Source organism: Misgurnus anguillicaudatus, chromosome 18 (genome assembly GCF_027580225.2).
Source record: "Misgurnus anguillicaudatus chromosome 18, ASM2758022v2, whole genome shotgun sequence".
In the NCBI taxonomy this organism is placed as follows: domain Eukaryota; kingdom Metazoa; phylum Chordata; class Actinopteri; order Cypriniformes; family Cobitidae; genus Misgurnus; species Misgurnus anguillicaudatus.
In genome coordinates, this window is record NC_073354.2 from 15,642,517 (window position 1) to 15,659,113 (window position 16,597).

The following is a 16,597-nucleotide window of genomic DNA, read 5'->3' on the forward strand; positions in this document are numbered from 1 at the left end:
CTATAACAAGAAAGTGACAAGATGAAAATCACTATTTTCTGTTACAAACTTTCACATAGCATCTTTAGGTTATAATAACATTAAAAATTCAAATCCATAATTTGATTTTCAAAGATTTATTTTAAAAACTGATTTTTCCCACAAAATGCAATAAATCTATTGAATCAATATATAAATGTGCATTCATCTTTGCCATTCATTTAGTTGACTAGTGGTATACACTGATTAAAAAAATAAACATTAATGGCATTAACCGAAACACTTACTTTGTCATATTAAAGAACACTGTCATTGCTGCTGTCATCCCTGGGACGTCTTCGCTGAACTTTTTTGATAGCTGTAAAATGTTTTGGTCCTGCTCGATTTCTGTTGACTTTGAGTAAAAAAATGGGTAGTTTTTCATAAGATCCCCTGGCGTCAGTGTGTTAGCATGACAGAAGCTTGATGCTGTCTTGTAAGAACAAGCAACAGCCGGCATTCGCCCGAGTGCCTCTCATGTAAATTATTAGATTTTGATGGGTTACGTTTCTTTCCCGCCACAGGAAACCACCACAGGTTTATCAATGCAATCAAAAGTTTTATTTTGTTTTTGTTTGTTTGTTGATCACGAAGTACAAAGTAGATGAAGAAAATTAGGATTTTGTGTGTATTCAAAGCGTCACCCTTATTGTTTACAGTGTGTGGAATGGTGCGCTGTGATTGGTTTAGCAGATTTATTGCATTATGCAGAGAAGGAGTACTGGGATTTATCGCGGTTTGGAAAAAACGGGAGAAAAGATAACAGAATAACATGGTGGATATAGGATTTTGCAAAAAATTAAGAATTAACTTTTTAATACTGAATCTTATTTTTCTGGTAACTAATTTCTTTTTTTTTTAGATATGTATACCTTAAATTCATGACAAATCACAATTGATAAAAGAGTCTGCCAAATGCATAAATGTAATTATAGAGAATATGAATTTTGACATTAATTAAAAAAAGTTTTGAGCAATCAAATCCTATTATTTCTGAAACTGAAATAGAATAAGAACACAGAGCAGAAAGCAAATTATCCTTCTATGTAAATTGCTGTAGTGACTTAAAGGGAGAAAGGTTTGATTGGACAGCAGCCAGTATCAAAGGAGCTGTAGTCCTCAAAGCATGTCAAACAAAGTGCCATCCACACACTACAGCTGTATATGGAGCATGTGATTATAATTCCAGCTGGGCTAATCTGTTTCAGGTAGTCTTTCAGTGTGTGAGAGCACTTTAGAGTATGTGCCATTAAAAGATGAACACTCAAAAAGCTTTTACTATTCAGCAGCTACACAGAAAAACAGTCACGTAACCAAATCATGCATACTCTGTTCATTATGACAGCTGAGTCTGTGTCAGTTCAATACTGGAATGATGACAGTGGTGAGTGTTCTTTACAGCACAATTAGCTTCGTATTGACACACCAGTTATTCTCTAGAGAATTAGAATGGCTAACAGGGTCAGATTTGGCAGATATTTTTATCCAATGTTCACTTTTGTTTAATTTGGCATCTAGAGCCCTATAGGTTTTTTCAAAGGAAAATTTCCAAGGAACCCTTTATAACAAAAGGTTCCATATAGAAAAGAAAGAACCTTTTTTGGCAGGAGTTCTTTGGTATGCTGTTTACATGTTTTATCATCTAATTTTTTTCATTTAACATATTTTACAACAATTAAAACTTTGTTCACAACAGTTCCATAGATTAGAAGAATTACTTTTGGTTCCTTAAAGGAACACTCCACTTTTTTTGAAAATAGGCTCTTTTTCCACCTCCCCTAGAGTTAAACATTTGATTTTTACCATTTTGGAATCCATTCAGCTGATCTCCGGGTCTGGCAGTACCACTTTTAGCATAGCTTAGCACAATCCATTGAATCTGATTAGACCATTAGCATCGCGCTCAAAAATAACTAAAGAGTTTCAATAACTTGACTCTTCTGTAGTTACATCGTGTACTAAGACCCACGTAAAATCAAAAGTTAAAATTTTCTAGGCAGATATGGCTAGGAACTATAATCTCATTTTAATATTCAAGGACTTTGCTGCTGTAACATGGCTGCAGCAGGTGCAATGATATTACGCAGTGCCCGAAAACAATCCACTGCCATTGAAAGTTACTAAGGGGACCGTTTTCGGCTGCTGCATAACATCATTGCGCCCCGCGCAGCCATGCCACGGCAGCAAAGTCATCGATCACCACGCCAGAACGAGAGCACAGTTCCCGGCCATATCTGCCTAGAAAATAACAACTTTTATTTTTGTATCAGTCTTAGTACACGATGTAACTACAGAAGAGTCACGTTTTAAATAGAAAAAATATCAAAACTCTTTGGTTATTTTTTAGCGTGATGCTAATTCTCAAATCATATTCAATGGATTATGCTAAGCTATGCTAAAAGTGGTACTGCCAGATCCAGAGATCAGCTGAATGGATTTCAAAATGGTAAAAATCAAATGTTTAACTCTAGGGGAGCTGGAAAATGAGCATTTTAAAAAATTGGAGTGTCCCTTTAAAGAACAATTAAATCACATGTTCTTTAAATAACCATTTCTTTCTTGCATTTATATATTATAAAGAACCTTTAACCACAAATAACTTTTGTGAAACATCTTATGGAACCATTTAGACAAAAATGGCTCCTTTATGGCATCATGAAGCACCTTTATTTTGAAGAATGAAGGTATACATTTTATTAATGCAGTGTTTTCTGCATTCAAACCCATGACCCTGACATTGCTTACACCTGTGGTTCTCAAACTTTCTGCGTGCACCCATCCCACCCTTGTGTAGAGTGCATCCCTTTGTGCCGCCCAATAAAACTCTCAAAAATCTCAAACTCAGAATTTGAATTAAATAAAATTGATTCAATTATACAATGTAGTGGTGTTGGTTGGTATCTAAATTTTTCTGATGTTTGATTAAACAGAATTTATGATAAATTAATGTGTTTCATAAAATGTCATAAAACTGGAGCCCCCCGGCATCATCTCACCCCCTTTTTGGGAACCAATGTATTAAACCATTCAACAGATGAGCTACGGGCAAGACATAAAGATTCATCACCAAATGGCAGATAAACATGCAGAACCAACATGCCAAGCATAATTACTTGAATACTAAAAAAGCGAACTGTTCCTGTTTCTGTCTGATTAACATCAAAGTTCTCATAAAATCATTATAGACCTGGATCAAAAACATTGAAGAGGGGTGTGTACACTGCCAAAGTGGGAATATTTAATATGGCAATAGAAATGTGGCAGCTCGAAGAGCTTTCCATCCAGAGAGGAAATCAGAAAATCGAATCCTTTATAAAGATGCCCCTTATTTAATCCAGACACTTCAATCAGGCACTTCTGATTTCCTGCATCTCCACATGATGGGTCATTACTCATTTAGAGATGGATCTATATCCTAGTTGTTAAATCATTATAATAGCTAGCAACAACTAACCAAATGATTTGTCACATGGACATTTGACAGAAATGACGAGCCCACACTAAAAAAAATGATTCATTGAATTTAATCAATTTTTTAAGGTAAGTGGTTGGAATCAATTTATTTAAGCTACATTTAAACAAAAGTTTTTTATTTTATTTTACTTAACTAATCTTTTTTGTTTAAATGTAGCTTAAATAAATTGATTGCAACAACTTACCTTAAAAAAATGGATTAAATTCAATGAATCATTTTTTTCAGTGCAACAGCAGTAAATACACTGTCACTGTCATGTTTGTGTGTGTGATTTTAAAGGTGTAATTAATTAATGCATGTTTTTTCAACTTACAATCAAGTTACCATGGTACCCCATTAGTCTTTGTTAATTAACCTCTTCTAATCACCTTTTATCAAGAAGCTAATGAAAAAGAGATACAATTTCCCTAAATAATGTTCATTAGTGCTTAAGCATGTATCTCTCTCTCTCTCTCTCTCTCTCTCTCTCTCTCTCTCTCTCTCTCTCTCAGATTATTAGCCTGAAACAGCACTATTATTTTTCCCCCTCGAGAGGGAAGATTTGTTAATGTAATTAATATATTTAAAGGTAACTGTATATTTCATATAGAAATGTCATTTTCTAGTGAACTATCACTTAAGGTGGAAAGCTTAAAGGGCGTTTTGCAGGTAAAATTTTTCAACGAATTTGTGCAATTTGCTTGTTGATAATAAACATTTAGACTGTTATCCATTGTATTTTATGTTGTTGGGTATCACAAAACCCGAAAAAGTATAAAAAAGTACAGCAATTTGCAATGATTCTCCTTTCCCCCACAACGCACTGTATGACGTCACGCTGGGGAGAGAATTTACCAAAGCCGCCTTGAGAGCATTGAGAATGACTATAGAAAGACGAGTAAAGTACAGTTCTGATAGCGCAGATTATAGATAAATACATACATACATACATACATACATAGATAGATAGATAGATAGATACATACATAGATACATAGATAGATAGATAGATAAGATAGATAGACAGATAGATAGGCAGACAGACAGATGGATAGGCTAGTATAGAGAGATAGGCAGACAGCCAGATAGCATAAGGTTAGCATATCTTCGTGTAGAAAGTAAACAAACAATTAACATACTCGTGCATGCTGGCTTGAGGGGGTCCATGATCCTGCCTGAAATGGGTGTAACTTTATGCAATCTTCAGCACAAACGGTTTTGGCAGCATGTCTCTAATCCTGGAAGGTGAGTGAAGCACGTCACGTCTGTTCGCGGGGACCAGCGACCCAAACGCACTCACTTTCTTACAGCCAGTAGCGGATTGGCAATCGAGAGAGTCGGGACTTTCCCGGGCCGATCTGATAATAGTTATACATTTCGAGTTATATTAGCAACACCGTCTGGCGGCGTGATGTGCGCCGGTTCCCGCAGCCCGCTGGTCAAACTGTGCAGGCAGCCTCTCTGCTCAATAAAGTATATAAAAGTGCTCAACGTGTTCGGCAGGTCCAAACATGTACAGGATTTATAAAAATACGGTGATCAATGAGCGGTTCCTCCTCAAATGGCTTAGCCCAGGGGTTCTCAAAGTTTACATTCAAAGGTCCAAATCTGAATTCAAATCATTTTCATAAGTCCGGAAAAACTTTATGTAAATCATTTGTTTATGTAACAAATCAACACAAATAGTCTGGGAAAAACATAAGTGTATTTTGCGTTTAAAGTAAAACATTTTTTTAAACATAAACACAAGAATTATGCCAAAAGTAACCAGGTCCAAAATACAGAGCAACCTAATTAGAGAAATGGCACAGTTTGTTCTCCATCAGATGCATAAACCATGGCAAAAAAGTGTGGTTGGTAGGCAGAGACACTGACCCAAATTAGGGGTGCACCTATAAATTGGCTGATGATGCTTGCTATGCTTCTCAATGAATTACGGTGAAATGCCGCTACATCCAACAGCCAGGGGGCGCTCTCGGGCAGAAACTTAACATGCGAAGAACCAGCGAAGAACCAGACACACGCAGCTCCAGGAAATGTCTTAAGGATATATTTATATTGCTGTTCTTCAAACCTTTTCAGGTATTTTCATAATAATAAAGAATATGTATAGTGATTATGTTTGACGAGTGTTGCTTTTTCAAATGCATGTTTTAAACGACTGAAACCAACAGTGATTTCAGATCGATAAGGACTTACTGATCAAAAGCCGTAGTACATGAAGTAGCTGTGCATAATATCTGGGTGTGATGGCTACAAGCGTCACACAGGAAATTTTTAAATAGCTCGTTTTATTTTTGGACCAGGAATACTCTTAAATCTAAAAATAAAAAAACTAAACGAATTGTTTACAAGTTTAATATGCATTTTTAAAGTAGCAAATGCTTTTATCAGTCACATATAAATGAATGCACTTGTAATATGAAGTGGACGCGGGTCCGGATCAAGTTCCCGTCGGGTCCGGATCCGGACCGGAGTCCGGACTTTGAGAACCCCTGGCTTAGCCTGTCGTAATGTAAAAAGCCGCCGAACGCATGTTTATTACAGTATGTATGCGGTCGGATCCGAGTGTTCTGCAGCTGCTGACTGCTGCTGCGTATAAAATGATCGTGTGATTCGTTATAATCGCATAAACAATATAACAAAGCATCCTTTTATTTCACAAAACAATATATTTGAGATATTATTTGATAGACTAGTAAGTGTGGATTAAGGATGTTTAAAAATCTCTAGCCTGGTGGTCAGGACATGAATGGATCAAATCAGCAGATTTGCGAAGTTTTATTTATCTCCACATATATCATAAATAATAATTAGCAGGGTAACTTTGCAGTATAACACATTATATATTTCCTACGATGTATATATGATTTCCAAATTATATACGTAAGTATTAAACAGCAATAAATGTCTCATCTATCTCTATGGCTCTGGCTGAGTCTGTCTCCACTTCTCCCCAACGTGACGTCATCGCAGAATTGCGTTAAAAAAACCGTTAATTCCAAAAACGTAAAAAAAGTGGTCTTTAAGACCATTTTTGAGACATTTTAAAAATTATACACATATCTTGAGTGATTTATGTACCCATTAATCGACAGTGGTGGTTAACCTGCAACATACACTTTAATAATTAAGGTGCCTAAAGCATGGACATTAGAATTAATGTTTCAGGCGACAAACAGCTGTGTAACAGTCAGTCAGTATATAATACCACCAAACCACATCACTGATTATGCTTGAAAACCAAACTAGAAAGTAATACAGTGCAATAACCGAATGTAGTAAACCTTTTATTAATCACTAGCCTACATCACTAAAGAAAGCCGTAAAATGAAAAGCAATTTAATTGGGTTTTAAAGTTCACCTCACAGTCAGTAAAGCACTAAAGTAAGTGAGTCATTTCATGCTATACCACAATGTTTCCATGTGGGGGCAGTGCAGACATTGTTTTGAAATGGTCTTGTTTTTTAATAACTCATATTTTCAAGTAAATCTTGGTAATTATAATTATTACTGATGCATTTTTCTTTGTATTTGCCAACTCTGTATTTTGCATTTTTAAGGAGTTGAGATCTTTAACTTTGTGCCAACTGTGGTTTCTCCTGAGACATCGAATACTCAACCAATCCCACAGTTCTTCACTCAATGTGGTGCCAACCCAAACTACACAGCACAGGAAGCTAAATCCACCTCATCCATCAAAGCCAGGCCTGTCGAAGCCAAAACAGGCTATATATAAACAAGAACGAAATCAAATAAATTCCTTGCTGCACTTGAATTAATAAGTAATTTCAATTGTTTTAAGTTGCTATAATAACAATAAAGTTGTAAGAACTTAAGCCATTTAATTTAATTTTTTAATGTATGCCAATTTATAATGTGAACAAGCTTAATAACAGTTAATTAATGTAACCTTGTCCACATGCAAATTGCTATAGACATCAATCTGATGTCTTCAGTGGTTACAGTATATTTCAGTTAGTACAGAATGCTTAACTTGGAAAGCAAAATCAATAGAATTCATTAAATCTTGATGGCCCTCTTTGATGGACCTTTCGTCTGTTTCTTTTTACTACGCTAAACGAAATGCGCAAAGCTTATTTAAAAAATGCTGACCTCTGTGCTGACTAAGGATTTGAATAAAAGACCTGGCACGTTTCATGTAAAGAGGTAATACACAATAAAGCTTACGCGTTGGCAGATTCGAGTCTTTTTTCTGAGCTGGAAGCAGTCAACTGGCCAGGTGGGCCGTTTTGATATTTCTGTCATTTTCGAGTTTGAATTTTTTTTTTGCTAGTCAGGCGTTAAAATGACTTTTTCACTCTCTTCTTTATGCAGCTTTGTTCTCCACCACACAATACGCTGTGATGTTTCAGAGTCCAGAAGTGTTCCAGATTGGGATTTATCAATAGTCTGTTCACAGCCAATTAGCTCCTTTTGAAAGTTTGTGAAAACAAAACCAAATTTAATAAAGAAAGCATTTTTCTGCATCAATATTTTGAATGCTGAATTTGCTTGAGTTTGTCCTTGGTAGGGGTGGGCGATAAACCGGTAGACATAATTAACCGGTAGAAATTTGTCAACCGATAGAGATTTTGGACTATCGTCTCTATCAAGGTTACGCCTACGTCACGCTCATGACGCGTGGTTAAGGAAATGTAACGTTTGTACACGTATTTAAGCACCGCAGTTTTAAAACTAATTATTTTAAGCCATTGAAACACAAACAGATCTATATGCGTGCCCTCTTTCTGTGTCTGAGGAGCGCGCAAGAAACGCAACCGCTGCTCTTTTTCTGTCTGTGAAGAGCACGCAAGTCGCGCAACCGCTGCTCATTAAGCTCGTGACCATTTTTCCCGCTTTATTGGCCTTAAATACATATATGCGTCAAAATTCCCGTCTTTGCAAGTATCATCATAAACACGACCATTTAAGGCTCAAGAGAAAGTTACTTAAACAGTTTAAAGAGAAAGCGCATGTGTAACAGTGTATTGGATTCGGTCTTAAAGGGGAAGGGGAAGTTACCTAATTTTGCTCCTGTCTGTCACTCGTGTTTATCAAACTAAATCACTTTTCAACCATAAATAAAAAATATATACACACATACATAATTATTTATTATCATTCCTTTATCATTGATTGTTTATCTTTGGAAAGCTTGAGTTTTGTTTGTTTTTATCTTCCTTTTATGCTTGTATAAGGTTTTTGTGAGAATTATGAACATTTCTATGGTATTAAAGATTTTAATAACAGAAAAACCTTATTAAACCATAAAAACTCTATACCGTGATACATACCGTTATCATGATATAAAATGAATCCTTTCGTGATAGAAGATTTTGGTCATATCGCCCACCCCTAGTCCTTGGCATGGCTGATTCTGTTGTGCTCTTATTGCATGGTTTCCTCCAAGAAGCACAGAATGACTGGATATAAACCAGAACTAAAAAGTTCACTTGACTATTACAGTAGCATGCTATGCATGTTTAGCATTATTTTTGATGTTTCATAATTGTGAAAAAGAATTAAAATCTATAATCAAGAGAAACATAAGCATGAACTGGTGGTGTTGAAATTTTATGCTTCAAAGTAAAAACTGACATTATTCAGCTTGATAAAAGAGTGAATAAAATAAAAATTATATCTTCTAGGCAAATGTTGATTTTGCACCACAGCCCTTTCTATTCACAATTCTTTGCATTGTGAAAGATTATGTCAATATTGTAGAAGCTCAATAAGTGGACACGTGTTTTTTTTATAGACATGCAAATCTCAAATTTACCCTTCTTAAATAAAATTCTGGAAAAAGTAGTGGCTTCACAATTAAAATCGTACTTAAAGGCGGAGTCCACGATGTTTGAAAAACGCGTTGGAAAAGGAGACGGGCCGACTACCAAAACACACTTGTAGCCAATCAAATCAAATCAAATGCCGGGTTGCGTATGTGTGGGGCGGGTCTATCAACAGAAGGTCCAGATTCTATTGGGGTAGGGGCGTGTTTGTTTGGGTGATTTCAAATATCAACATTGGCTTTCAAACATCGTGGACTCCGCCTTTAAGCGAAAAGGGCCTTTTTGAACCTTTTCAATCAGGTTTTCGCTCCTCACATAGCATTGAAACTGGCTTTCTTCGTCTGTATAATGACATTCTTATGTCCATGGATTTAGGGTTAATAAACATTCCTATTCTTCTCAATCTAAGCTCTGCTTTTGACACGGTCTGTCATGAAATGCATCACCTGCCTTTCTAATATTGGTATTACTGGTTCAGCTCTTCCCTGGCTCATTTCCTATATCAGCGACAGAAAATACTATATCACTTTACAAGGAATCTGCCATTGCTCCAGTCTCACAGGGTGTTCCTCAAGGTTCAGTTCTAGGTCCACTTTTGTTTATCATTTATATCTCTCCACTTGGTGACATCATACGCAAGCATGGACTCCAGTTTCATTGCTATGCTGATGACATCCAAATCTACCTTACCACCAGCTCTGATAGGCTATCCCTGCCTGACTCACTCACAGCATGTATCAGGGACGTAAAGCACTGGATGTCCTTGGATTTTCTTAAAATCAGTAACAACAAAACTGAAATATTGGTGATTGGCTCTACTACCTCAGTCAAAATGATGGACCTGTCCTTTGAGATTGATGAGGTTCATGTTAAGCCTTCTTCATCCGTCCGTAATCTTGGTGTCTTATTTGACTCCACTCTATCTTTTGCCTCTCATATTTCTTCTGTTGTTAAAAACTGATTTTTCCATCTCCATAACATTGCTCGTCTTCGACCTTTTCTCACTTTAGATGGCGCTGAAATTTTAACCCATGCATTGATCACATCACGTTTCTTGGTCTGCCTAAAAATTAGGCTCACATTACACCACTACTGCATGATCTTCACTGGCTACCTGTGGCATCACACATTCACTTTAAGATATTGCTTCTCACGTGTAAGTCATTACATGGTCTTGCGCCTCCATACCTGTCTTACCTTCTCTGCCCCTATTCTCCTGCCCGGTCCCTCAGATCATCTGAGCTTGGTCTTTTGTCCATTCCTCATTTTCGTCTGTCCACCACAGATGGTAGGTCCTTTAGTGTTAATGCTCCTAAATGATGGAATTCTCTACCCCTTTCACTTCGTAATATACCAACTTTGTCTACCTTCAAGGCCCAACAATACTTATTATGGATAATGTTGTTAAATCTGTCTTAATGTGTTTGTATTGTATATGGTCTTGTGTTGTATTGTGTAGGTGGAAGTGTTAATGTATTGTATAATACTATGTGAAGTGGCCTTGAGCCATGGAAAGGTGCTATATAAATAAAACAACTTCTTCTTCTAACCCTGGGATAATTTCAGGGATAATCCAGCTTCTAAATTACAAGTGTGAAACAATCCTTAACCTAGAGTTAAAAGCAGTGTTTAGAATGAAGATAACCCAGAGTTATGCGCGGGGTGAAAGGCCCAAGAGTTAATATTTCCAGTTCTGGTTTGAATTTAAAAATTAAAATCAATAATCACAACTCAGTTGTGTTTTTCTTTTTAGATAATCTAGTGTGACAATTTACCCGGCGATGGGGCAAATTGTCACAAGTGAACATTCTCTATTCAACAGTCTTCAACTCCGTAACAAGATAAAATATATAAATGTATTGAATAACATATGTGCCCAAGACTTCCTTCTTTCATTTGGTATGAGATTTATAACATTGTAATGTATGGTGCTCGGTAAATATTAGACAATGTGAAAAGTGTGACATCTTACCTATCATTCATTTACTACAAACATGTATTTCTAACAGAATCACATTACAATCTGCAACTGTTTTGCAGCTTATGTGGTTGTGAATATTTATGAATTTGTATTCTTATTAATAATCTTTCTGCTCACGTCCCACTGGCAGGTTTCAGCTGGGGTTTAGGATGATGGTTGTGTTTTACATGCAAATTGCATGCTTTCATCCAAATCAAATCACACGACCGTATTCCAGACTGTAAACTCATTTATGCTTTTTTACTACAGTAACATAAAGATTTTCTTCAACGTTCTGCTACTAAATTCAGTCAGGCAGGTAAGGTCCTATGAAATTTCTCAGCCGCACATAAGCTGCAATATGCATGCTCTTGCAAACCTGCTGCAATTTTAATTACAAGGTTGCGGATTAGGTTGTTGTCCTAAGAGCAAATGTAAAATTAATACATGTGGTTATTCTTTTATTTAATGGAATTTATTTCAGTGGTTTACCCACAGGTTTTCTTACCACAATTATCTAAATCTCTTTATGCACTTCGTGAAATGCAAACACCATTTTATTTAAAAGTTCGCTTTTTTATGCTTTTATCATCAAGTTTGACACAAAGAATTTAATAGTCCTTTGAACAAATATGATTAAAATTTCAGTCACATGAGATACCTACAGTAATACCCACAGTAGGATAAGCTTGGTTTTACTCTGCAGAAAGCTAAGAATTCTACTTGTTGTGGGAGATGCAATGTGTCATCTGCATAAACCATAAAAATAAAAAATGTTTGCCACTGCGACGGTACCATTTTAAAAACACCTTACCTAAAGGGTGTATAGCATCTCATTGCTACATATTGGTACTTCAAAGCTACATATTGGACCTCAAAGATACATATCTGTACCTACATGGTCCATATTATAACCTTTTTAAAGAAAAGCTTTTGTACCTTTATATCTGACAATGTTTTCAGTATAAAATCCAATGACAAGATAAATAAGACTAATTGAAACATAAATAAAACACCCTTTAAAAATATCATATGGCCTTGCAAGCTTAAAGAGTAACTAAACCCTAAACCAACTTTTTTTAGTTAATGATCTGTAAGAATGATGCCTTATTAGTGCTGTTCATTGATTTTAGTAGTTTTTTTTACATTTGGATAAGTGTTTCAATACTACAATATATGGTGTAAAAACGTCTGAGTGCTGCCCTCTTCAGGTTGAACGGTGGCTACTGCAGTTGAATTTTCCTATTGGATGTTGGGTCCAAAAATGTCTTGTGACGTAAGCAGGTTCAAGCTCACCACGGCCTTGTTACGATCTCACCACACTTTAGTTCGTCCCCTCTATCTTCGTTAGGATCTGCCCGCTTTTCTTGCATTTTTCAAATATTGCCAGTGGGTGGAGTCAGGCTCTGTCCAGGGGTTTAGTTACGCTTTAAATGGCACTTATAGCAAGCCTTCCTTTGTTTCTGTATCTTGGCCGGTTGAGCATGCATTAGCAATGCAAAGGTCATGGGTTCAATCCCAGGAAACACGCATACTGATACAAATGTACTTTATATGCACTATAAGTCACTTTGGATAAAATGCAATATAAATGTAAATTATTTCTTACCTTTAAAAACTTTAATATAATCACTTACTCACCAATTTCAGTCAGGAAAGGAGTCACAGTAAGAAAGAAGCACACTTTTATCCAAAGTGACTTACAGTGCATTACAAACTATACATCAGTATGTTTGTGCCCTGGGTTCAAACCACTGATCTATATAAATGACTGGATTGCGCATGACGTCACAACTGTGAAGCCACCGCGCCGCCATGTTGGTATACCCAAACATTCTATTAAATCAATGGACGCGATCAGATTTTAATGATAAAACATCACTTTACTAGTCTTCGTTTTTATATCCGAAGTTACCCTGTACATTATTACAACACAAACGTCCTAAGCATGTACATAGTTATTTACTGAAAGTTGTACATTTTAGTTTTTAATCAGTTATTATACATTCATTTCCATTACTGTATAAGATCAGCAGACAGACCGCAGCATATTTAGTATTAATGATGTACGTGCTCATTCTGAAATCTAAATAAATAATCATACTTTGTACCCTCTGTGTATACAATAGTTTGCTGGTTTTAATTATGTTATCTAAACTTACAAGGTACCTAAACTTATTTAGAGAAATAACACTGACATTGTAGCTGAATGTCAAAAAAAACTTTATTTATACCCGTGTCATTAACAGAATGCAGCAGACACACTCACCTTAACGGTTTTTTATAAATCCATTTTCCTGCCCGATTAAAACATAAACATTGCAAATAACACCAGAAATAACAGTTAATTTACGTACACATATCATAAAATTTATCTTGCGTGACTGATACGCTGTAAAGCGGGTGAATTTAAAACATGATTTTGAATGGAAGTCAATGACGCTCTCTCAGAGGTGTCAAGTAACGAAGTACAAATACTTCGTTACCTTACTTAAGTAGATATTTTGGGTATCTATACTTTACTTGAGTAATTATTTTTCAGACGACTTTTTACTTCTACTCCTTACATTTTCACGCAATTATCTGTACTTTCTACTCCTTACATTTTAAAAATCGCCTCGTTACTTCTTTTAATTTCGGCTTGTTTTCTTTTTTTTACATTCCGGCTTCAGCGTAAAAAACCTATCTTGATAAATTGCATCATCCGGATGAAAGCGATTGTGGTTGGATGAGAAGTATAAACATACACCATTCCGACACCCTATTGGTTTGTACGCAATCCCCGCCGTACGCAATCCCCGCCCCCCAGCTGACTGCAGATGATCAAAAGTTTGTTTGATAGCGCTGCAAAGATAAACATAAAAGAACCGCGAGAGCGATTAGAAAGCATGCGAAGCAGTTGGAGCAGTTTGCTCTCGCGATGCTTTGATATCATCCGCCATCCGTTTGTACAGTAACAGAACGCGGCATTCTGCCTTCAAATGGAAAAGGACGAAATAAAACTCGCGGATCACTTTCAGGTCAGTTCACATTCACAAGCCTGTGTAAATATATAGCTGGCTGCTGACACCAACGCATCTGTGTGATTTAAATAGTATAACAATGTACCAATTTAAATCATGTAACTTCAGTTGTTCAACTTAAATGACATTGTGCTGCGTTGCGTTTTGAAGCATGGCAAAGATATATATGCTAAAGACATCTGTTGTTTTGTAATAACTGCCCTAAATTTTATTTGCATTAACAAAACCTACTTAGCTATATGCTTGAGTGTTAAATCAATCAAACACATACCCATACATACCAACTTTTGCTTTTGTTAATAGACATCAGCTGTTTCCTTAAACCTGACTTTTAATTTACTTACAAGAAAGACAGTCTTCAAAATGACTTGGATTTATACTGACATGTAAGATCAGCTTTGTCACATTAGATTAAGCTGAAGTCCATTAGCTACACTGGTACAGATGCAGAAATATAGGCTTTAATATATAATTGCATGTGTGTAATTGTAGATTGTGTTGCTGTCAAAATACAATTATAAATGATAACAATAGCATATTTCTATCCTCACACATACTATAGTTTGTTGTTTTTTTAACTAGAGAGGGCACCACTGTAAAAGTTTGGCCAGCAGCGGCCCTGCTCTGAATTTTGACTTTTTGCACCATTATAATATTTAAATATTTATATATAATGCTCAGTAGTACACATATAAGGTTCTTTAATGCAGTGGTTACGAAACCATTTTTTTGCGGCCTCCCTTGTGTACAGTGGATTCCTTCACAGCCCCCCCCCCCAAAAATAAAAGTATGACATAAATCATTCTAAAACATAAAATTTGAATTAAACAAAACATATTACAGTTTTTTACAATCACTTTGCTACTATTTTCAGAACATTGATGTCATTTTTCACAACTCTAGACACAAAACTCACAACCAAAGATCAAAATGCACATTTTTCAAAACTCTTAACTCTTTTCTCAATTGCTTGGATACAATACACATAAAACTTGGATCATTTGTTCATTCAACCAAAATCACATGTTCAATATGACACAACTTAACATCAAAGTACTACTGTTTCAAAAGGCTATTCACACATCACATTTCAAATAAGTGTCTATTCATTTTCTTACAATGATCTAACTATCAATCAATACAACTGCCCAAAATGATAAGTAACTGTTGCATTATTCGTAATAGTTGTATGGAAACAGACAAAGAATCTTCCATGTTTACTGAAAATCATGAAAGTTTCAAGATAATGAGGTTCATTGTAACCAATAAGCATGGAGCATGAACCAATTATCACTGTACTGTATAGATGCAGGCCCTTGTAATTGCTTGTCCAATTCTGCCAACTTGTTACTGATGATTGAGTGCAGATTGTGAAATGATGTGACCTATGTTGTGATTGTACTGTAGTGTTTTCATCAATACATTACAAACTTTGTTCAATGATTCCAATGTGTCTGTCGTATTCTCTCTACTACTGCAGTACTTTTACAGATATGTATTTGCTCTACATGTACCATAATGAAATCTGTATCACCAATTTTGTTCTACAATATTTAATGATTGTACAAACAATGACTTAGTGAAACTATCAGTTGCTTGTGTGTGGGTGATCTATAGTTATGTTTCCATGGTATTTCACAGTAAATTTGTGTTTTGAAACAATGATTGTGCAAGTGCAAGATGTCTTTAAAGATGTGAATGTACAATGCAATGTTTTGAACACTAGACAGCCTGTGTTACAAGTGATTACCGTTTTGAGTTTTGTGTCTGGAGTTGTGAGGAGTGACATCAGGGTTCTGAGGGTAGTGGCAAGGTGATTGTAAAAAACTGTAAATTATACAAATGTATTGATTTTGTTTAGTAGCCTTATTGTTCTGAGGTTTAATTACACAGAATTTATAATAAAGTAATGTATTTCATGAAATATTATAAAACTGGGGCCACTGGCACCATCTCGCGGCCCTAGTTTGAGAACCACTGCTTTAATGTACTTGTTTGCATTGTACTAAAATGCGTTCATTTTTAATGGGCATATACCGTATGCAGTTGAAACAGATAGCCTAGTGCAGGGGTAGGCAACATGGAGTTCCAATGTCCTGCAGTGTTTAGCTCCAGGTCTAATCAAAAGCCCCTGAAAAAGTCACCTGAAACTACAGGTAGCCAAGGTTTTGTAAGGGTTGGAGCTAAAATTTGCAGGACATCGGCACTCCAGGACTGACATTGCATACCCCTGGCCCTAGTGCATCCCACATTTTTTAACATTAACATTTTAATATAACACTATGGTTATTATGGCCTTTAGAAACATTTTTTAGAGGAGATAGGGTAGTGCACAATAGGCCCCTGTGGC